This window comes from Passer montanus, unplaced genomic scaffold, assembly GCF_014805655.1.
Source record: "Passer montanus isolate IOZ18808 unplaced genomic scaffold, ASM1480565v1 scaffold60, whole genome shotgun sequence".
Taxonomy (NCBI): domain Eukaryota; kingdom Metazoa; phylum Chordata; class Aves; order Passeriformes; family Passeridae; genus Passer; species Passer montanus.
In genome coordinates, this window is record NW_024371038.1 from 4,220,683 (window position 1) to 4,243,944 (window position 23,262).

General features: G+C 38.6%; 1 protein-coding gene and 1 long non-coding RNA gene across 2 annotated transcripts in view; one reads left to right on the plus strand and one right to left on the minus strand.

Annotated features, from left to right (window-relative positions):
* SLC44A3 (solute carrier family 44 member 3) overlaps positions 1 to 23,262 on the plus strand; it is a 91,107-nt gene that overhangs the window by 18,297 nt on the left and 49,548 nt on the right. The gene's annotated exons all lie outside the window — the stretch shown is intronic.
* Positions 1,921 to 23,096, minus strand: LOC120510876. The gene is made up of 3 exons (XR_005629611.1): positions 23,025 to 23,096; positions 20,406 to 20,455; positions 1,921 to 3,771 (listed from the first exon to the last, which is right to left on the minus strand). It is a non-coding gene; the product is annotated as an uncharacterized LOC120510876 (long non-coding RNA).

The following is a 23,262-nucleotide window of genomic DNA, read 5'->3' on the forward strand; positions in this document are numbered from 1 at the left end:
TATGACCCTTCTCTGAGCTGGTTGCACTGTACATTGCATACAGAGCTGGTTTTTAGTATAATCCCAAGTTTTAATGTTGCTGGAAGGGTTCCTTGCTTCCCTTGGTGTCCCACATGCTGTTAGTGGTGGAAGGAGCCAGAGGAGGAAACACAGCAGAGCTGAGCCAGGCATGGACACCAAGGAGTGAAGTGCTACAGGGCCGAGATGGGGGGAGGATAAGACAGCAGGCTGGGCAGGGGGATGGTCCTGTACTGAGGTCTGGAGAAGAGGAAGAGGATGAGGAAAATGCTGGGATGCAGCAAGGTAAGGTGGGAATCCCAATTCAGTCACAAGACCACAGCCACCTCCACAGTTACACAGTTCAGTGTGAGTCTAAGGCAACATCTCAACCTCCTACTCCTGGAGAAGCTTTGTCAACATTTGTCACCCCTGTGACGACCCCTAGCATGCCCCAAAGACCCCATTTACTGCACCAAGACTGTTCAGACTTGGCTAGCCCCTCACCAGTTCATTCTTGGAATCTTCTTTTCTGCCACTGCAAAGCTGAATGTTGCTTTTTACCCCTGAGTCCATAAGAGTAATTTTGACCTAGCCTTATTTCGAAAGTTTTGAACTTTCCCAATATGCTAGGTTTCTTTAGTTTCTATAACATCAGGTGTACTGCTACAAGTACACCTAGAAGCAAGGTTAGAGTTAACTCACACATCTCTAGCTGTTTGCTGGCTTTGTCTTGCTGGAAAGAACCTAGACTGTAAATCGTTGTCATCTGCAAGGGCATTCCTGTTGCACAGAGTAAATAGATTCATAAGAGAGGCTTTCATGTGCAGATGTTTGACTAAGATCAATCCTGCAGTGAAACTGCAGCTCCAGAATTACTTCAGCCAAGTCAATTTAGTTTTGCCACAGCCCTATTTACTTACATGTTTTGACATAAACACTTGGTGTAACAATTTTGACAGATAAACTGCCAGGAAACTGATAATATACAATAATAATTTTTTACTGGCTTAGCTCCTAGAGTTGACTCACCATAGATCAGAACATGGTACCACCATACATTTAAAATATTTTGGTACTGCACTAGAGGCACAAATAATGTAAATGATTACAAGAGGAACAATTGTAGTCCTTCCTTCCAGCCAAAGAGTAAAAGAAAAAAGAACAAAACATTGTTCTGTAATACCCTCTGTCTCTTTCCTGGCTAGACAGATTAACTAATCTGAGTCATATAATCAGAAAAATAATGATCTCTTCCAATTGTTTTACTTTCTCTAATTACTCAATTATCCCAATTGTTTTTAGTGACTATCCAGTGTCACTTTTAGAAACAATGAGTGATAAATGGAGAGTTTAACTGTTTCCTTTTAGTGTAATAACAAAAATAATTAGTATAATAACAAAAAATTTTTGAACAGAAAACTATGCCTTCCTTTGACAGTAACTTTAATTGATAATAACTTCTACCTGTTTTCTTGTTGATATGAAGAACAAGAAACAGCTGCTGCTAACCTGAAATAAGCTGCCTGCAGAAGAGGTGACTCTTTTAAGTCACAGATGCACTTATGATGCCAGATAGTGCTTGAAAATTAAAGCTAGACAATCTAGAGATCAGTAAAAAGATGCAATTTTTCAACAGCCACTGCAAAGCAGTTACTTAAAAATTACTTAAATTAAATATTACTATGGGTTTTTGTAATGTCTGAGATTATTCCAAATGGCAAAATATCTTTGTGATGCAGATGCTATTATTCAGACACTTCCTTAAGCTGCAAGTTTAAAACCTCTAGGACTGCTTCCTTCACAGAAATGGCTTTAGAGACACCTCTCATGTAAATTAATCTCAGATAAATGAAAAAGGAAAAAAAAACCAAAAAAACACCTGATCATGCATCTTTGCATCTTCTTTATGCAGCTAATGAAAACTGTGTTGTTTGGGCAAAGGTGCCATTTACAAATAACAAGGCTTCACAGTTTATGGGCAAATCACTCAAAATGTTGTAGAAAGGCAGATTGTAAAAACAGCTTATGTGGTTGAAAGCTTCATGACAAATACTGAGATCTTGGAAATGTAATTTAGTAGGTAGTCTATTTTAATCAGGAAGACTAGAGGTGAAAGTCTCTTTTAATCAGGAAAGACTAGTCCTGAGCTAAGATGGCTCAACAAGTTAGTGAATTAGGGTTGTAATGCCCTATGGCATCCCAGCTTTTCCTGTGGTAAAGTCCATTAAGCTATAGGCTCTCATCAGTATCTCTTTTTCCTCAGAGTTTCACTCTTCTCTAAGTGGGGGTCATTTGTTCAGTCTTGGGCAGCCTGAATCCCACCAACCACGAGGAAGGACAAGTCATTGGAAATCTTTTCTTTGCACCATCCTTAAGAGAGAGCTTAAGGCCTGATTATGCTTTGCTGCCTTCTTTCTGCTCATTTTTCCTCTACACTTTGGGAAATGTCCCAGGGCATGTTTCTGTGCCTTCTCATAGGTGGGTACAATTTGTTCATTTTGCATAACTGCTTCTGTGGAATGCTCCTTGACCTCTGATGGGTTTCTTTTACCCATACCCAGATGAGCTCACATCAGTTCATTTTTCAAGGGATTATGCAGTCCAGCTGCGTTTGAAGTTGTTTGCTGTATCAGGTTGCTGTACTGATGACTGATGTATGTATTGACATAGTAGATGCCACTCCTCTTGGCATGATCAAGTTTCTTGCCCGTGGCCACATTAAATCTTTGTGTAATTCCACTGTTGAAAATCTCTGGAGTGAATGTATCACGTTGTGTCCAGTTCACAAGAAGGTCTTCCAATTACTTAATTTCTGCTGAAATTACTCATTGTGGCTTTAGTTGTTATTTGTGCTACTACATCTCTCCTAAGATCAGCTGTGCTTCATTACAGTAAGCAGAAATAGATGGAATTTTTTTTTTTCCTGTAGCCTGTGCAGTGACATGGTGGAAAAAAGAGAAAAGAACCAACTATAACAAAACCCCCAAACTATCAATTTTTGTATTCCTGTGATCAAATTGGCTGTGCAAGGGCAAAAAGGCTCAGAGCTGACACGGTGTTAGGAGGAGACCAGATCTGGGTGTTAGCAGTCCAGATGACGAAGTTTTGTGTTACTTATGACAAAGGCTTTTAAACTGAAATACAATTTGCTTCTCTTTTCTTCGAAAGTGAAGATCTAAAAGAAAGCCATAGTAAAGGAGCCAAAGTGGCTCCACTGTAAAAATGAAATCAAATAAACACATGCCAATTACAAAACTTTTATTAAATGCATTTGCATTTTTCTGATTAAATAAGACAGTTCACATTTTGTACTATTACAAAGAATATAAGGTGAAAACTCTCTTGTCCTCAGATATGAATTCACAGAGAAGATTTTTGACACTTCTTTCCTGTAATACACCTCTTCAATGATAATTTTGTAGAGATACTTCCTTTTCATTCTGCTGTGAGCTTGTCTTTTAGTGCCAGAACTTCCATTTCTCATTTCCTTCTTTTATCATTGCACCACAGAATGAATGGTGAGAGACTGACTGCACAAAAAAAAAGGTCTGGAATTTATTATTAATACTAAAAAAAATGTCTTCATGTTTGTGAGTTTAGTAATGCAATGGAATTATCTTGAATATTGTTACATATGCAGCAGCTCAGAATTCCTGGGGTACTGGTTCATTAAGGGAAGGACAAGATGGCTCTTCTTCAGGTGATTGACAAATCCACTTTGACTGGTGCATTCTGCAGTCTTATCTTTTCAGTAAGCCACAGCACATCCTCCTGGGTATAGAAAATAGGAAAACACAATATTGAGCTGTGCCAGTCAGAAATGTGAGGAGGACCTGAGGCCCTTCCATGCCATATCTGCCTTTTCCTTTAAGATAGGCTGTACATCAACAGAATTGTGTATCACTGGCTATACAAATAACAAACCAGAAAAGTGTAAATCTGTAATAATAAAAAAGCACTGTTCTGCTGTGTTTTGCTCCTGGACACTGTATCTGCACAAATATAGTTGGCCTTTTTGGAAACAGGACTATTCTAGAACTTGTCTGTAAAACCACTGTAGATATCTGGTCTGCAGGACCAACTGAACAGTTCTGCTCCTACCTTGCATTATTAAAGCTGCCTTCTACCCATCACTGGTGATACTGGCTCTAGAGCTGCTCCCTGCAGCAGGTGAGTCCCCTTCTCACAGCAGTCTCCTGGTCTACATTTGTCTTGACTTACTTGCTGCCCCAGGCTGTACCCCAGCAGCTTTTCCTCCCTGAGCGTGCCCAGCTGCTGTCAGGATGAAGTGCTCTCCTTTCCCAGGCAAACAGGCAGCTGTTCTTCATCTGGTTACAGGACTTGTTTAACAGAATGCTTGATATGCCTCTCCTGAAGTGAACCCAGAATTCAGATGTTACTGCCCTGGAAGCACTGGTAGCTTTTTGGCATTGAATGTAGTTCATAAGCACGGCCAGCAGATACCCCATTGTTAAGGGGAAAACTCTGATTTTGCATGCACCTGTGTCTAGGCATGGCTGGACTGGGAATAATGGAGCCTTCTTTGCAAAAACATTACGGTGTGAAGGGTGATTTGGGACCTATACAGCTGTCTTCCAAAATATGGCATTACTATAAACTGGCCTGGCAACACCCCTGGACAGAACAGTGGCAAGCAATGACTAACACCTCTGCCTGTAAAGAAATGGACTGGAAATTAGTCAGCCTGAAAGGTTAGAAGCTGCTGCCTTTTCTTATACAAGCTTCCATAAAATAACATTATATCAGAGGATTTATTGGGCAACTTGGATATTTCATTGTATCTTAGGAAATGAGCGAGCAGCTGAGAAGAAAAGCACATCTGAACAAACAGAGGATTGCACAGTTGGATCCTTTGTGACAAGAATCCAAACTGTAGCTTTAAGTTACATGCCTCCTCTGTGAAGTTCAGTTTTGATGCTGGTAGGAAGGGACTGATCAAAAGTAGAACTGGTATAGGGGATATGATTTCCATCAACAGCAAGGAAATAAATAAAGTCACAAGATATTATGACTGACCCCACTGATGTCATCAATCCTAAGTGACTTTCTGCCTCAGATGCTATAATAACATTCTCATTACCTTGTTTACTGAAACAAATGGAATAGCTGATGAAGATACAGTTTTCCTTTCTAATTCAGCATTTAAAATTTCAGGTTTAAAATGCTTCGAAGCCAACGTTGCCAGGACACAAGAAGTGTCCTGGCAATGTAGAAAACATGCTGGCAATGGCAAAGTGCTGAACTGTTAAAACTGTCACAGGTATGGGGCTTTTTTCAGAGTAAAGTGTCTTCACATGAAGGGTAATTTCCTGCTTTTCAAATTCCTAGTCAGGACTGTCTCATTTACCAGAGGGTGTGCCTACTAGCTCTTTTCTGGAAATGATAGTTGTATGCAGCTACATTGAAAACTGATCCTGAAAACAGTGTGGTCCACAGGCATTTCATGTTCCCCATTGTCTGGCTGCCAGTGCCCCTGAAGAATTTCAGTGAACATTATAAGTGTAGCATCTTTTGCTGACTGTGGAACCAGGGTAGAAAAATATATTGGTGGGTTTTTATTGTTTTTGTTTTTGTTTTGGTTTTTTTTGTTTGTTTGTTTTGGGTTTTTTGGTTTTTTTGTTTTTTTTTTTTGATAAATGTTTGCTAGGCTTGTTCTTAACAGGAGCACTGAAGGTAACTGAAAAATAGGTATGAGGTCTTTGGACTGCAGCACTAAACCTGAAAGTATTTGAAGTTCAAGTTTTCCTGGTGGTTACAATCAGGCCATTCCAGAAACAGCTTTGTGTAGATTCCTATTAAGAGAGAAAGGGAGCAGGTTAAAAAGGTGTGGGAGAAATCAGGGGCTGTCAGGGGAAGAGAGATGTGGCTCATGAATGCTTAGGAGAAGGAATGAAATTCTACTAAGAAGGGAAGTTCTCAAAAGGAGAAGAAGAAACACTGAATGGAATGGACAAGAGAGACTGGAGGGCAGAGGGAGTGATCCAAGAACCCAGAGATTAGAAGGGAGAAGATGAACGAGTCCAGCTGAACAGCCCTAATCAGCAAAAGGGCAAGAATATTCAGAGTATAGATGTGAAAAATTGTTAAACATTGACGGGGATTTATGAACTCTGTCATGTTTCTGTGTTCCACATAAGACCCAAGTTCACAAAACAAGGCCACCATTGTCCTGCATCTCATGTTCCTATATATTGGTGTAAAGATAGTGTCTCCTTCCTCCACACTGTCTCATCTATACAGCTTTTTATAGCTGAGGCATCTTTTGACAGCTGGTGTGAAGGCACCATGCTGAGGTCATGGTGTTCACAAGGATAATTAGGCATTTGGAAAAAAAAGTAGAAATTATATAGAGAGGGATAGTGTATGGTCAGATGAACCCATGTATGTATATGGTATAGATAAACATATTTTTATCTATCCACCAGTTATTTACAATGAGATATTACCATGATCTTTCAATATTTCACACCATAGACTGGATGAAGCAGCACTTCAGAAGAACTGAAAAATATATAGGAGTATAATTAAAGTATCCTAAAGCAACACGACCAATATGGAATACATTACTTGGGTTATGCAGACTCTGACTATAATATGAAGCAGAAAGTGGATTGAAGCTTTCATAGAATCTCAGAATATGCTGAATTGAAAGGGACCCATTACAACCATCGAGTTTAACTCCTGGCCCTGTGCAGGACTCCCCAGGAGTCACACCATGTGCCTGAGAGCGTTGTCCAGGCGCTTCTTGAGCTCTGTCAGGCTGGAGCTGTGACCACTGCCCTGGGGAGCCTGTTCCAGTGCTGAGCCACCCATGGGGTGAAGAACCCTTTCCTGATACCAGTGTAAACCTCCCCTGACACAGCTTCAGGCCATTGCCTTGGGTTCTGTCACTGGTCAAGAGAGTGAAGAGATCAGTGTCTGCTCCTCTGCTTTCCCTCACAAGGATGTTGAAGGCTGCAGTGCTGTCTCCCCTCAGTCTCCTCCTCTAGGCTGAACCTATGACTCTGTTTATTCTCAAAAATCTTTATTATTCTCATTAAGTGAAAAGATAAAGACTCAAGAATCTCTCATAACAAACCAAATTAAGCCATGTCACTGGAGACTGCTGATAGCTGTTTTTTTAAAATTTATATGTTTAAAATTCTACATCACTTAATCTCTGCAAGCCTTTTCCTCATTGTACATCTGCAGGTTTTGGATTACTTAACTTTTTATTGTGTGCAAATCATGCAAAATTATCTCAGAAAAATATGCTGAAGACCCAGCCAGGGCAATACTTTATAAGGCATTTCATAGCAGTGCCAAAATGTGTCACAGAACACAGCTGTGAGCACAGAGTGCTTTCCACTCATCATCACAGTATGTGAGTCAAATCTGCAATGTCATGGGAGAGGAGCTACTTCTTAGTATGTGAAATTAAAAGGGATTTGAGAGAAAATGTCCTCTAAAAAAGGAGTTCTTTGTCACTATGAAGATCATTTTACAAGTTTCATTTGTAGCAAAACTAAAAGCCATACAGAAAATTCAAATTGATATTTAAACATTAGCAAAATATATTCCAATATTTTGTTATGCTACCTGTCTAGGAAAATATCTTTTCTTACTTAAAAAAAAAGGAATAAAGAGATATCTGAATTTTTCTAAAGCCGAGGGTTTCATTCAAACAAATTGAAACCATATAATGTATAGTTCCATAATAATAAATTTTGGTTTAGTCGACCAGAATTGAAATGTTACTGACTTGGATTGTCTGCTTTTAATTGCAGACAAGCCATTGGTTAAACTTTTTTGTCTACAAATGATCTTTCACCTTCCCCCTCCTTCAGTGCATTATATGTATGGCAATCAAATAGATTAAGCTTTTAAAAAGGCACAAATAACCTATACCCTTAAGGTGCCTGTTAACTGAGGTGGTTGATTCAGCCATTAGTGCGGGGTCAGCTGCACAATTCAGACCTCATTAGTACATCCCCAAAACATGTGAAGAATTTGGGACTGAATTTAACTTTCAGTTCCTTTCAAATTCACAATTTTCAGAAAAATGAGGAAGGAGTCATGCATTACACAGTGAAAAGAACACTTTGGAATTGGAAACCTCTGAAGTTAACATCAGTCTTTTTCCAATTATTTCTTCAATGAGCTTTAGATGTGATCATTTCATAGTCTTTTGACTACAAAATTTTTCATGGTTTTCTGGTGAAACCACAGTATAACAGAAATGTGATACCATTGGCAACACACTGAGAATAATGCAGTAAGCACAGGGTTAGGTGAGGCTCCTTTCTGCTGTTTTAAGAACCATTCCCAGCAGAAACCATGGGAATCTGATATGGAAACCAGGCTGCTTTCTGGAGAACGATAATTATTAACAGATTTTTGCAATAAAGAATACATGTTGTGAGTTCCAAAAGAAGACAGACTTGGCAAAGGGCTGAATATTTGACTAGAAATTGTTACCATTTCCTTCCTACCATTGCCTCCCACACCCACCACTAAAAGCTAAATTTCTTTGTGAGACCTCAGGGCAGCAAATCCAATATTTTTTTGCTGGGGGAACTACTCGATATATTTGCATTTTTTTAAGTTTTAACCATTTTTTTTTTTATTTAAACTAGCCATGTGTTCAAGTTGGTGCTAATTCCTTGAGGAAGATCTCCCTCTGAAAGTGGCTGATAAATTTTGATGGTTAAAAAAAAAAAGAAGTAGTAATTAGACTATTTATAGCTCTAGTGACTAAGCATATAGACTGCAATAGTCATATGTGAAAGGAATCTCATGATTCCATCTGGTGCTCTGTGAGCAAGGCCAAAGGCAGTTTTCAGAACACATCTGTAGGCCATCAGGTCGTGCCTATCCCTTCCAGAAAGAAGAGCTGCTTTCCTAAAAATTGCATGAGGCCTTGTTTCAGAAATGAACGTTATTTGATTGCTATCCACATAGGATGTTTTGTACGTCTGGCAGCAAAGAGTTTGAGGATGGGACTTACTTCTTTTAAAAAAGGTTTAGAACTGAGTGAAGTTTTATATGCTCTTTACATAGAGCACAAATTAATATTAGAGGTATATTCCTTGCATTTATAGCATAAAGTCAATAGATGTTGCAGCTCTTGATGTTAGAGATAACCTATTAGAGAGATTAATAGATGATGATTTTTTTTTTTTGATTAATGATGATTTTGGTTTCGTAACACCAGAGGAAGACGTGGAATGTGAGATTTCCATTCCCTTCCATTAATGGAAAGGAATGGAAATTAAATTAATTAATTAATCAAATTAAAATTAATGGAAACCTGACTAGGTTTTTACTGCTTTAGCTTTTTAGTTTTAGTTGGATCTGCTACATTTTATTTTGAAAGGCCAACTGGAACAAATTATGTAAGAAATAATGTTTCTTCAACTCTGAATGAAGGCCTTATAAAAAAGCAATAGTAGGAATGGTTGTCAACTTTCTATCAGAAGGGTTTTCACTAGTAAACTGTGATTTATTTAAATATGTAATTGGCAAAGAATATATACATATATATAATCTTTTTTAAGGGGCTCATGATACCATGCAGTACCTTGTTAGAGAACCTTGTCTGCTTCCTTTCTAACTCTCAGTTTGCTGCTGTGGAGCCTTGGATTTCACAACTTCACATCTGGGGAATATCTGCAATTTGTTTCAGGACTGGGGATTGCTAAATTGCAATGTCTTAATGGCTTTAGTTCCCAAGCATGAACTTCCTCCTACAGGTGTGGTTCTGAGGATGTCCTGGTCTCTGGGGCTCTGCTTCTCAGCTGCTCATGCTTTCATAGGGGTGAAAAACCATAGCCAACCCTGCATTCTAGTTTGCTCCACCATAAAAGCAGCATGCACTCCCCAGTATTTCTTCTGGGTATTCTGTTTTTCTTTGCTTCTTTTAGGTGTACAAGAGAAATGACAGGAACATCCATCAAGTAACAATGCTTAGCCCTCAAAATTAGGAGGGAAATAAAGTTATCTTTCCACTTAATTTCTTTTTTTCTTGCTTTTGAATTCTAGATGGTGTAGATGGAGTTCTAATTCTAGTTAGACAAAAAAATAAAGCTTCTAGACAAAAGATGCACTTTTATTTTACTCCTTTTAAACAGTTCAATTTAAACTGCTAGACAGGTTTTATAGCAAAATTCCTGTATTTTTGTATTGTGAAACAGATTAGAAAAATAAGCTGGAGTTTGTGTTTTAGCATGGGTATAACTCTGTGTCTCAAAAAAAGGGCATAAAATAGTTTACTTTCAGATTCTTCCTTTGAAAGTTTGACATGTATTACTTTATTAAATATATTTTCCAAAGAAAACATTACAATCTTTGGCCTAAACCCTCTGGAAACTCTAAGCAGCTCTGTTAGATGAGTTTAACACCTCCTGTATGTGCATTTCTGCTGCACAGATATTTTATACAAACCTGTATTTCTTTCCTTCTTATCACATGAAATGGCGAAGATTTTATTACTCTAATCATCATCATCTGCAAGCAATGTGCTGAAGGAAAAGAGTGCCAGGGTTGCATTCCATTACTGTTTCTGGCCTCTGAGCACTATTCCAACCAAAATACTGTCAGAGAACTCAGTTCTATTATGTATGTATTCATTGGAATAAGGAATAAGTTCACATTGTGCCGCTGAACTCTACAGACTATTCAAAACTGTATAGTAATAAATTAAAAAGCAAATAATGGAAAGAAATATAAAAGATTCAGTAAATTTTGCCTGTGGCAAAGAAAATACAAAAAACTCTTGAAAGCATTATGTACAAGTTTTTCTCAGTGAGTTTATAATGACTGCATTGGACACATAGAGTAAAGGAGGAATTAATTATGTCAGCCACCAAGTAGCAACCAAAATCCTACAGGAGTAAAACCATTTAGAAGCAACCACCTACAGAGTAAACTCCAAAGTGTTCCATAACTGGCTTTGTGTCTTGCAAGTGCATCCATACAGGTCTTCTCTACACCACAGTGCTGCTCTCTGCTTTCGCATTGTGGGCAAATCACGTAATGGTCTCATGTTCATTGAAACCATCCCAAAATTTTCCTTTGTTGCTTAATAGAACAGGATTTTCCAGTGAAAATCTTACCTAACCTAAAGAGGGCTTATCTTAATTCTTTATGAAATGCAGTTTAATTCTTCAGGCTTTACCTCATGTGTTTTGTCTATTCATGCCTGAATTGACATTTAGCCAAGTTGATGTGGAGACCCCTGGGCAGTTTGCACATTCTGCAAACGCTCTGCTCTGCCCATGAAATTATTGTTAGAGACTGTCAAGGCGCACCACCTGCCTGGAAATCAGTTTCTAAAATTTATTTCTGGGACTCTCTCTAAACAGGAGAAGGAACCTGTCAGGGCCTAGAACATGCAGCGAGTAGCTCAGAATTCTGGCATCCATGCTGTTTGCCACTGTCATTATGGTTATACAATGTCACGTCTTCCTGGACCCCTCTAGTGTTTCATCCATCCAGGAAGTTGAGTAAACATTTGATCTGGATACTGCATTTACTACCAAAGAAAAAAGAACAAGCAGACCCTCTGATCATACTCCCAGCAGGACTCCAGTATTTTCCTGGGCTGCCTTCCACACAGTCATTCAAATGGTGAAAAGCCCAAAGAACATATTGTTTCTTTTTGGGTCCTTTCAATTCCCTGTCCACTGTGTTGGGGATTTTCATCCCCAGGAAACATCAAAATAAAGGAATCCAATCAACCATCTGTTGAACAGCATGTGCAAAACACAAGGTTTTCTGACCTTGGACAAAATCTCTCTTGATTCCAGAGAGTCTCACAGTCACAGAGAGTTTGCAGAAGTGGTCTTCTTTCCAAGATATTTCCCCAGGGCTTTGGTATTACACTGCACTCCAAGGCTTTTATTCCCCTACCTCAGGTTCCTTTTGGCTACAGACATCTCCCTGCTGTCTCTCCCTCCTGTTTTCAGCAGAATACTGGCTAAAGTTCAACAAGTGAGAGTCAGAAGGACAGTATTTTTCCATTGAATGTTCCAAGACTCTTTTCAGGAGCCAGGCCCATGCAGCCCAGACTTAGGTCTTACTGGGTACCAGAGTTGCTTAGTCACAGTTGACGCCTTACTTGTCTTCTTATGCATAGGCTAGAAATGTGCATTGTCACAGGGGCAGCCAACATGCACACACAGACACTACAAACAGCATTATCTGGTGAATCTTCCCTAGGCATTGAAATACAGAATGAAATGCTGCACAAAGAGGCAGCCTCTGATTCTGTCATCTCTTGTTAACAAGACAAAGAAAGACCTCTTTTCATCCATGTTCCTCTTGAAACTGGTAAGTCTTCATGTTGCCTGACAGCACTCAGGATAACTTAAGCCAAATTGTGCTAAAAAACCCTTAACATTTGGGTTTGCACTCTACAAGATGCTTTGCTCTCCCAACTCTCATTTGGTAGCCCAGTACCATTTTCAAGTATTTTTAATTAGATATTTTGCCTTTTGTAGCTGAAATACAAACCTCTAGTGAGTCCAAGTTCTGTCTCAAAGATACATTGCTTCCCCTTTACCACTTCTTCAGGATCCACTTGTTCCCACAGCCTTGTTGTTCCTGTTTGCCCCTGCAGTCAGATAACACAGCCCAAGCAACGTTTGTCACAGCTCCAACAGAAAACCTTCCTGCCCTCATTGCTAGTCAGATCAGAAAAAATGAAGTGATTCAGCTGGCTGCATGAAAAAAGTACATAATCTTCTTAGGCCAGTCTAGGGTCTAATAAGGAGGGAATAAGCCTCAGTCCCTGCCTCTGTATCCAGCACTACTGCTATAGGTGACAGTGGCCATCCCTGAGGACAGGGACCTTAGCCTGCACTTGGCAGTGTCTCTGTGCAGCTCTTGTCCCATCAGCCTCTCCACCCTGTCACATTTGGAGAGGTGCCTTATGACCTGCTGAAATTCTCACAGTTACAGTGCTCTGGTTACTTAACTTTTCATGTGTGAAGGAAATATTTTGAAATCTCAGGTGTTCACACATTTAATAGTGGACATCACTAAATTTTGCTTGTTAAAGACCGGTCTCCCATATATACTATATAGGTAAATAAATAATAAAAACTATCTAGTAATGAAAAAAATTATGACAGACAGCTCAAGTCACATGCATAACTGCAGTCTACTGTAACAGTTCCAAATATCAAAAAGGGGCTCCTTCTTTTCCAAAATAGAGTTGTCTTTGAGTACAAACTTTAAATTAAACAACTGATTGCATAATTTTGAGCATAAAAATCTATTATTAGTCAAAAGAAAAATTCTATTTTGCTTATTTAATTATCAGTCTTATTAATATTTACATATGTACACATACTTTAATGTGTAAATATCCAAAGTATTCTTTCAAAAAGAGGCCTTAGTAAAGTGCATTTATTTTAGTTGGTTTAATTAATTCAGTTGTTACTTGTGTTAATTTCTAGTGTGTGTAGGTGAGTACATGTTTAGAGCAGTACACCAAATACGGAGACTCACACAGACCCATTGAACACAGCTGGCGTTTCTTGTTTCCAAAAAATAGTTTTCAATTTTCCCAGGACATTTTACCTCCTTCTTGCAGAATGGTTTGGCCACAATTTCTAATTGTGTGAGTCAGATGTTCTTCCTTTTCCATAGCCTCCCACTTTTGTATCAATCTTTTCCAGATTCATGGAGCAGAGAAAGAAAAGCATTTGAGAACGGAGTGATGTAATGAAAGTCAGAATTTTAAAAAAGAATAGTCTTTTAATCTCTGAAAATAAACTGGCTAGTTTGTGGATTGAAAGTGTACAACTACCAGAAAGCAAACACCAGATATTTTTTGATACAAAGATATCTTCTTTCTGTAAATATGAATTTTAGTTTAATAACTTTCCCGTCATTTTCTTGTCATAGATTTTAAGCCACAAAATGAAACATTTAGTTATTTTTTTTTCCTATTCCCTAGCACACAGAATTCCAGTTTTAAAAAAGTAACTCTAATGACTCCCTTGCATCAGACTTGAGGGGCCAGCACTAAAGCCAGATGAAAGTTTCTTTTCCCACACTGGTGAAAGCAAAAGCTTAATTACAGACAAATTATTATGGCAGAATGTGTTTCCCCTAATATTCCCCTAATGCAGTAAGTGTTTGGATAAAACACAGCTGAACAAAGCAATTTGATCCCTTCTGCTAGCTATAGGGCCAGCACTTCAGCTTGTTGGTTCCTTAGAAGCTCAGCTAATCCAACCACAGTTAGGTAGATCCAGTTGGTACCAGGAATGTACTGATCTATTGCAGCTTTATTGCCAAAAGAAACCAGATAAGTAATGAGGAGAAAGTGCACTAGAAGAAACTTTTGAAAAAGGAGGGGTTTGGAATCCAGTGACATATTTTTCATTTCTTAAAATATGTCATCCAAATAGAGACTTGGAAATAGGTAAGTGGACTGATAAACTCTACTGCAGGAAAAAAAATAGTGTGGCTTCTGACCTGTTATGCCTGTTTCTGTTCTGCTGAGGAACTCTTCTTTCAGAAACTCAAAAAGCAGCAGCGAGCAGCGCAGAGCATGACACTGCCTCAGGGAGCCAAGCCCCACCAAGAGGCTAATGAGAGACATCTGTCTCAAATTAAATAAACATGCTGGAAATGAATGAAGGCAGATGTTTTTAAAAGTCAAATATATGGCTGAAAATCTTTCCAAACTCATAGGAACTTTGCTCTTAATGTGTGATTCCTATGTACTCAGAACTCTGCCAGAGACCTCCCACTCCAACAGTCTGTTCCAAGACCCTACAGGAAGACATTAAATACTGAATTTCTGATTCTTCCAAAGTATTTGGAAATAGCAAATTTCAAAACAAAACCTATTGTAAAAGTTGCAACGTATTTATGCAGAAAGATCTCTTATTTATTTATTTGGGAACAAGTATGAAACAACCCTCTAACCTTGCTTTGGTATACAGCCTACTTCTATTATGCCAAAGCAAATACAAGTCCCAAGTCCAGGCGAGCTGGGGCCTGATGTGCTCTAGGTACCAGCATTGCTTATGACAGATTTTGGTAATGTTTCCTTCAGGTCAGGCCCTTGTGTGTGAAAGATTAAATCGTGGAACAGCATGGCACACTGGCTGGCAGCTGACACTGCTGCAAGCTGTGAGGGGGCTGGCAGTGGGCATGGGCTGGGCAGGCATAGCTGTGCTTGTGTTCAGGGAGCCTGGATACACAGTTCAGTTATAAAGGCTCACTCATGTTTAAACCACTGTATAAGCAAAACTGTCAAAGACTAGTCTGAATATGTGGGTAACTGTTTATACATAGCAGGTGCCATTTCAGAAGTCAACATAATTCCCACCAACAAACCCTGTGCAAAAAGCCCACAAAAACAGATTCATGCCCTCAAAGTCAACAAGACTAGACCTTCTCAAGAGAAACCTCCAAGCTGAGAGTTCTCTGTGTCTATGACATTTTCATTGGCAAAAATGTGCTGGATGATTCCAGTTATCACAATACTGCACAAAGACAGATATCCTGTAAGTACTCAGGCTCCAGAATGTCTAGCTTGTAGATAGTTTCAAGCACTACCTGAGAAATAATGCTCAGAAATGAACAAAGAATAAGCGCCATGCATTCTTTATGGTTTGCATCATCAGGCAAACAGACATATCTTACACCATAATTACTAAACCATATTGTTTAAAAATTCAAGATTAGGAAAAAGTACTTGAAATATTGCAATCTCAATTTTAGGGGCCATGACTGTGCAAAACTAATCCACATTAGTATCATGTTAGTTGTACTATCTCATACTACACTTGCATATGCTACAAAAAGGATTTAACAGCCTATACCAGAGACTTAGGACTTCTGACCAGCATCAAAACACAAGGCATTGAAATCCTCTGAGAAATATTGTGCTTGTGTTATTTCTATCACAAGTAAAAGCAAATGTGACTGTCAGAAATGCTTTGGGGACAATAATCGCTTTTCACAAAGTGATCGTCAGGATTTCAAAATCTTGTTAGGTTCCAAGAGTTAAAATATCCTGTTAAATACCTGCTGTGCATTTAAAACCATCCCCAAGTTTGAAGTTTTTAGCTGTCCCTTTGAATTCAAACTAAAGATCTTCAAGTAGTTCAGCACTGTAGTGATTACTGTTAATATTCCATAAAGGACTCCCTCCCTGTGGTAGTGTACAGTAGAAATGATGAAATGTAAGGGTATTCAGTATTCTTTCCCTACTACTGGACCACTAATAAAGAGCATGTATTTATATTTGCTCTTAGATTCCAAGGTGTTTTGGAGAAGACAAACCAAAGTAATTATACTAACAACACTATCTTTTTTTCAACTGAAAATCACTATCAAAGGAAGGTAGAAGTCTAGGTGGTACTGTCTTTCATTCTCAGATAAGGAAACTGGGTCATGGGGAGCTAAGTGCCTTGGTCAAAGACACCTGCAAACTTTATCTGTCAGCTCTGCTGACAACTATAATGCTTTTGTTTATATGTACAAGCACATATATCTTTGTATTGCTGTAAGGATAAGTCATTCATTTCCGTATTAGCTCAGCTTAAAAGTAGCTGTGAGAAACATGGTCTTTTCTTTTACACAGATGTGTAAAATGTCCCATGAAATAGAAATACTATTTGACTGAATGTAGTGACACATCAAAGCAAGTAGCATAAAGTCTTGTGCATAATAAGCAAAACTTCTGGGTCAGTGGAGAAAAGCCTTTGGCAAAGGGATTGAAATCAACGACTATATGTTGATGGGGAGATTAGAGAGTTTCTCTTGCATAAGAAACAATGGCTAAACATTATATGACTTGAAAAGTTCCTCTATTAAAATACAAAACTGTGTTCTCTTATTTTCACAGCTGAATATATCCCAGAGTTAGCTGCTGCTTCATATTCTAATACTTGAGATTTCACGACGTTTTTTTGATAAATGTTAGAAAATTAGTTTGATATTTTTATAAACCCATTCCAGTATGTTTAGAGATAGTATATGATCCATAGCCTCCACATCTTACTGTGCTTCTGGACATCTTTAGTCGTGAAACTGTTTAACCAACACAAGAAATAAGGCTGGAAGATCACTGATTTTACAAATTATTTTTATTACAGTGAGATCTGTTTATGAGGCACACATGCTATCATCTCTCTGTTCTAGTGTCCTAAAATAAATGCTGTGGTCATCTCCATATTCATTCACAAATCTGAATGAATAGATTTTTTAAAATCCCAACTTTCACTTTACCGTACTTTATGAACTTGGATAGGAATCTAAGGTTCACAAGGAATGCAGAATTAAGATATGGTATGTTTTTAGTAAGGTACATAGAGAGCAGCCTCTTCCTTTGGATTTCACTGTTATTTTTCTGCATAAAGTCTTATTTTCCATGACACAAAATTAACTCTTTTGGTGTTTATTTCTATCTTCTTGCCTGTAGGCATTAAACTCTAATGCAGTTTGGTTGTACAATCCTTTATATGTGAGATGTTATATGTGGGTTATAAAACATATGAACTGTAGCATTCAGAAATACCATATTTTGGGTCAGGTATAGAGCAGTGTGTATATGCATTGAAATTTATCTATATCTACATAATCTATATATATATCTATATCTATATCTATATCTACATATACTTGCCACATACATATGTGTACATGTAAATATGCATGCACCACCCATGGGAAAAAGCTCAGTTAGGAATTACCTCTTCTTTCTAAAGAAGGATTACTGCTCAGTGCTAAGGAATGTAACAGTCCTATTCGTAGCAATTTCTGACACAGCGTTTAGTATAACCATACACAGACATAACAAGCAAAAGAACTGGAAAATATTTGTGTAGTTATTAAGTGCTAATAAAGCTGATAAGCAGCACAACTGCCACAGACATTACACAACATGGAGTAGTGAGGTCTGTTTATAAAGGATGTGGTTTGCATGAGTCGGAGTAGAATTTTTTTAAGGGATAGCATTACTCAGCAAGTTTCATATGTTGGAGTCAACTCTTTCATTTCTCTGGGGGTTTTAGATGCTAAATTTTAGCTTGTCATATGGAGTATATAATTCATGTTTGTTTTTTAAATTAGGGAAAGGACATCTTTTGGAGAAAGAAAAGGCATAATAATAATAATAAAAGCAATAATAAGGATGCTGTGAACTCTTTAATTTCTGTAGTTGAAAATAATTTAGAAATGTAATTTGTCCCATGGCAGATGAACTATTAAAAACAACCCTTCAACTAAGTAGATGGAAAAGGAGAAAAGGAAAGAATAACAAGTTGCTCAATCAACTTTGCCACCAAAAAAAAAAAAATTATCAGGCTGCAGTCTCCAGCCTTGCTCCATGGTGCACTGAAGACAGTTTTTGGACTCTCAGAATGTTGTTGCCACTTGACACAAATCACTGTAGACAGCAACCATGTTTTGCCAAGTGTTTCCGCTTGGAAACACTTGGATCATGGGACAGAGCATGTTACCGCTTGCTCTGGTGAGTTCTTGCTTTCTCCTTCCTCTTTATCATTGTGTGAGCACAGAACCAAGGCCTGGGCATTTCAACATTCCATATCCTCTCGGCTGTGCTGTTCCATGTTCTCACCACGCCCTGGCTGTCACGCCTGTGCCGGTCCTGTCCCTGTCCCTGGCCATTGCTGGGCCTGGCAGCCGTCCCTCGAGCTCAGCCAGCGCCCGTGCTGCAGGAGCGCTGCTGGGGAATGGCTTCTCTGTAGCCCTGCCAGAATTGCTGGAATTCTGGCCCATCCTGGTGGCTCTCCTCAGCCCCAAGCCCCACACCACATCTGAGGTGGTGCCATGAGCTCATTATGCTCAAGGTTCATTCCCATGTTCCCCCCTTGCCCCAGGTCTCGCTCCTTTGTCCCTGCCTGGCCCCTGGAACCCTGCCCTGCCAGCTGCCTTCTTACCACGCCTGGCTCAAATCATCCTCCCAGCCCCTAAGCTTTACCCCACCATAGTCACTCTGCTTCCAAAACAGCACGAGGTCACAGCTCCTCAGTGCTGCCCTGCCTGTCCTTCCATCTCTCTCAGCCCAAAGCTCTGTGCTGCACCCACACTTGTACCACACCTCCTACCAGCACTCCAGATTCCCTCTCCCATCTGCCTTTCCACAAACTGTGAGCTCAGTCCCACTGTCCTATTTCACCACTGCTTGGTGGCACATAAAAACTCAACACAGATACTGTCCAAACCTCACTAATTTGTGGCTTATTCTCTTAAGATGAACACTGAATTTATGCTTTACTGAGTGTAGAAAACTTCCCTTTTTTTCCTGTCTGCTTAAGTAAGTGAAAGTGTGAAGAATGAAGTCCTTTCTAGTGTCATCTAGATTTGACATCATAACCAAGAGAGTTCTCATATACTATCTAAGCACATATGTTTTTGATCATCTGAAGAAAACAGAAGCATCTTTATTTCTGGCAACAGGATCTCATCTTGTTTTGACATGTCCCTATATTGCTTTAAATTAATTATTTAAAATTAACATTATTGGGGTTTGAAGTGCAGTTCCAGTAGTGTCTGGATCCTTCTTAATAAATAGCTACAGTTAGAGTCTTAAAACTCAGATGCAAATCCACATCTCATTCAAACTCTGAGACTCAGTTGGCAGAGGAGAGTTTCAGTTAAGTTTTAGACTATACAGACTTTAAGAGACAGTACATAAAATATCTTTATTTTCCAAAAACATACCTGGATTGAACGTTTCAACTTTACTTAGTGTTTTATTAGTGCATTGAGAACATTTTCTTATTAACACAATTATTTAATGAACATTTAACTCTTATAATACTTGGGCTTCAAGCATACTAAAACAATGTAGATTCACGTCAACTCACCCAGTAATGCAAGAATCTGAATGGAGAACAACATCACTGAAATGTATTTCCACCACAGTGAAATATTGACATTTTCATAGAGTTCTGGATAAAATGAGAACCAGAATGCCAAAGTACTGTACTTTGATATCATCAGAAAAAATCCCCCCACATTGAAATATTCATGATTCTAAAACATTAATATCTATTTGCTTATATTTCAAATTGATTCAGTATGATCAGTATTTCTTTCAATTTCTTGAAGGAGATGGTGTTTGAGGAGTTTTCATGTCCCCATTTCCTGCATTGTGTAGTAAAACATTTCAGTAAAAAACTTATTAAAATGGAGCACGAAGATTTCAAAGGGCATCATCCTTTGATGATGATGTTTCACTTGTTTCAGCAAGTTTCATCAGTTGCATCCTGCAAAAAACAGCACTGGCTCCAATGCCAGGGATGAATCTGCAGCATCTGCGGTGATACTGAGTTCCAGCAGGACTGGTTATAAACATGTGTAGTTTGGAAAGACAAGATAAATACAACCTCTCAGAATCCAGCATTACTTACATATGGTTCCTCAAGCCTCGCTTCTCATACTGTGGTCAGATAGCAATGTCCTGCAAATGGCAAAGCAGATAATGGTTGTGATCATCCTTCGTGTGTGTCTGAAAAGAGGGCACATCTTGTGTTAGCACCACCTCCCCCATCTGAGACATCTTCCATGTCTGGTTGAGTTAGTCAAGTCAGTGACTCAATATTGCTATGAATTTTTCTGGGCTCCATACATAACGTGATATAAATATTTTGTATTTACTGCTACTAATCATTCATCAAATTGTTGTTTTTGGCAGTAATGGTCTCATCAGAGGAATAAACACTTTCATTAAATTGAAAAAGGCTGGATTCAGTATTATAAATGAAGGAGAGTTAATTATGTCTCTTGTTTCCACTTTTATGGGTTTACTTTATGTTAATTTGAAGCCATCATCAGGGAAGACTGTTTGGAGCAGCTGCCCCCTAAAGTATACACTTTAGAGATGATTGTTAAGTAAATATTTTGTAATGCAAAGATACTGCATAGTTCCTTCCTGCATTGTTTACAGACTTTCAGCTCCATTGACTTCAGAAATTTTTACACTGTTTTCTACATTAGTCAACGGCTAACTGACAGAGAAAGATGATTACTGACAATTCTGGGAATAGAATAGCCCTGTAACAGCAAATAGTAGAATAGGAAGGAAAAAGATCAGTAGGCTAATTCTATGGACCATAAATAATCCATAGTACAATCACAGAATAACATTTTTAATACCAAAGAGATATCCTGCAAAAGTGCCAAATCCTTGATCAGATCACCTTGGTCAACACTGATCCACATTCAACTGTTTACATCCGGCATCCTCTTAAAGCCTTAGAACAGAACAAGTGCAGCAAATACATTTTATACAGTTTGGAAAATGTATGCTCAGATTGCCTGCAGTTACTAGATTTTGGACCAGATGCTACATTTTCAAAGCACAATGGCTTAGAGGAGCTGGAGCATGATGAATTCTTTCTGTTCCCTTCCAGAGAAAAAGTCAGGTCCTGAAATATATTCTGGGGCCCCTTGTCTGTCTCATAAGGACCCCTGTAACACAGCAAATATTGGTCTTGTGCATCACTGCAGGGATGAACACACTAGCACACTGTTTAGTCTAGATTGATGTTGGCTCCCTTTTCTGGTAAGGTGGCTGCTTGACTGCAATGGGGAAAAGCCATTATGCAACCCACTACTACTTGGTGTTTAAAGGGAGATAAATGACTTCTAATTGTACACTGTTATTTATTGCTTTAGAGTACTACAGCTTAGCTGTTCTACACACATTAATGAAACATACAGAGAATATAGACAATGTGACTTTTGAGCCTGTAGGAGCCTGTGTCTGCTAGGAAGCACTGACACAACTCTGCTAGCTGCACATGCTGCTCTATATGTGTGAGATGGACAGAGGAATAATCTTTTTGCAGTAATTTTGCATTCTGCGGTTTTGCTGACCTGCAGTGGTGCCTCTCAGTAACAGGCTGATTACTGCCTGCCTAGGGTTCAGCTTGAAGTACAGGCATGCACACAAGATTTATTTTTAATACTTTACTACTCATATTTGTCCACTTGAACTCCTATTACAACAGGCTTCAGCCAATTTTAATTTTTATAGAAGTTCAAGCCTGGCAGTTCCAGAGACATCTTCTGTCTGTCCAATAGGCTGTAACTACAGGGCTGCTTCAATTTAGACTACCTGAACTCTGCAAGCCCCATTTGATGGGGCTGTGAATCAGAGTGAGTCAGTCTCTAACACTCATTTTTCCTTTATCTACTTTTAATTTGTTTTCTCTTTTTAAATATTGGTGTAATGAGCTAAAAAAAGATTAAATAAAAAACAAAAGGAGTATATTAGAGATTGAAAAGTGAAGCTGTTGCATATTCTATTTTCTGTCATTATTATATTGCTTCCTTTCAGAATGAAACCATGTAATGACTCTGTCCATCTTTCATTGTGCCCAGGCCACTCATTTCTATGAATCAGAGCACAGACGGATAATTTTGCATTGTCCGCTCATCTGTCCATTGTCTGCTCATATGTCCACCCCTCCTTACTGCTCTTTAGCTGTTCACATTCATGCTGAAAGTTCACAATATTGTGATCTAACAATTCACATTTCAGTTTAGAAAACTGTACAAGGTACATGTGGCCATCTGGTAACCAGCTAGTTTGTCATGTTTGCTTTCAGGAATGCCCTGTAACTCTAAATATCCAGTCATCTGTAACCTCACAGAGCCATTACTTTCAGGTCAAATGTATTGTCCCAGCATGCTTGCAAACAGGCCTATATATCCCTGGAAAAGATGCTGGCAAATAGGTCTGAGTCAAAATAAATCTAGGCATCAGTTATTAGGTTTAATATAGTTTTAAACTATCAGTTATTCAACTATTTGTAACTCTTAGACCTGGTCATCAGTGAAGGGAAAAAAGTTTAAAAATTTTTATTAGTTGAAAAAGACAACATAAAAATTAAAATAGAAATTAGCCAGTGTCATTGCATAAACAGAAGAAAGAGCTGAATCATTCATAGGAATTATTATTCAATTAGTTTAATTTTAGGAGGAAAATGTACACGCAGTAAGTACTGTAACAGAGGGTGACTTACCATGTTACCATGTGCTCTGAGAACATCAAAGCCCGGATGGCATCAGTAACTAACAGCATGGCTGATTCAAAGTCCCAGAACAAAGAGGCACAAACCACAGAAAACAGGGACACTGACGCTCTTCTTCCTTCCCTGGAGACATCCAGGCATGAAGTGTGACAGCTGCAGAATTAATTTGTTGAGGCATCAGGAAGGGCAGCAAATATTAGCAACAAGAGTATGTTCTTCTACATCTCTC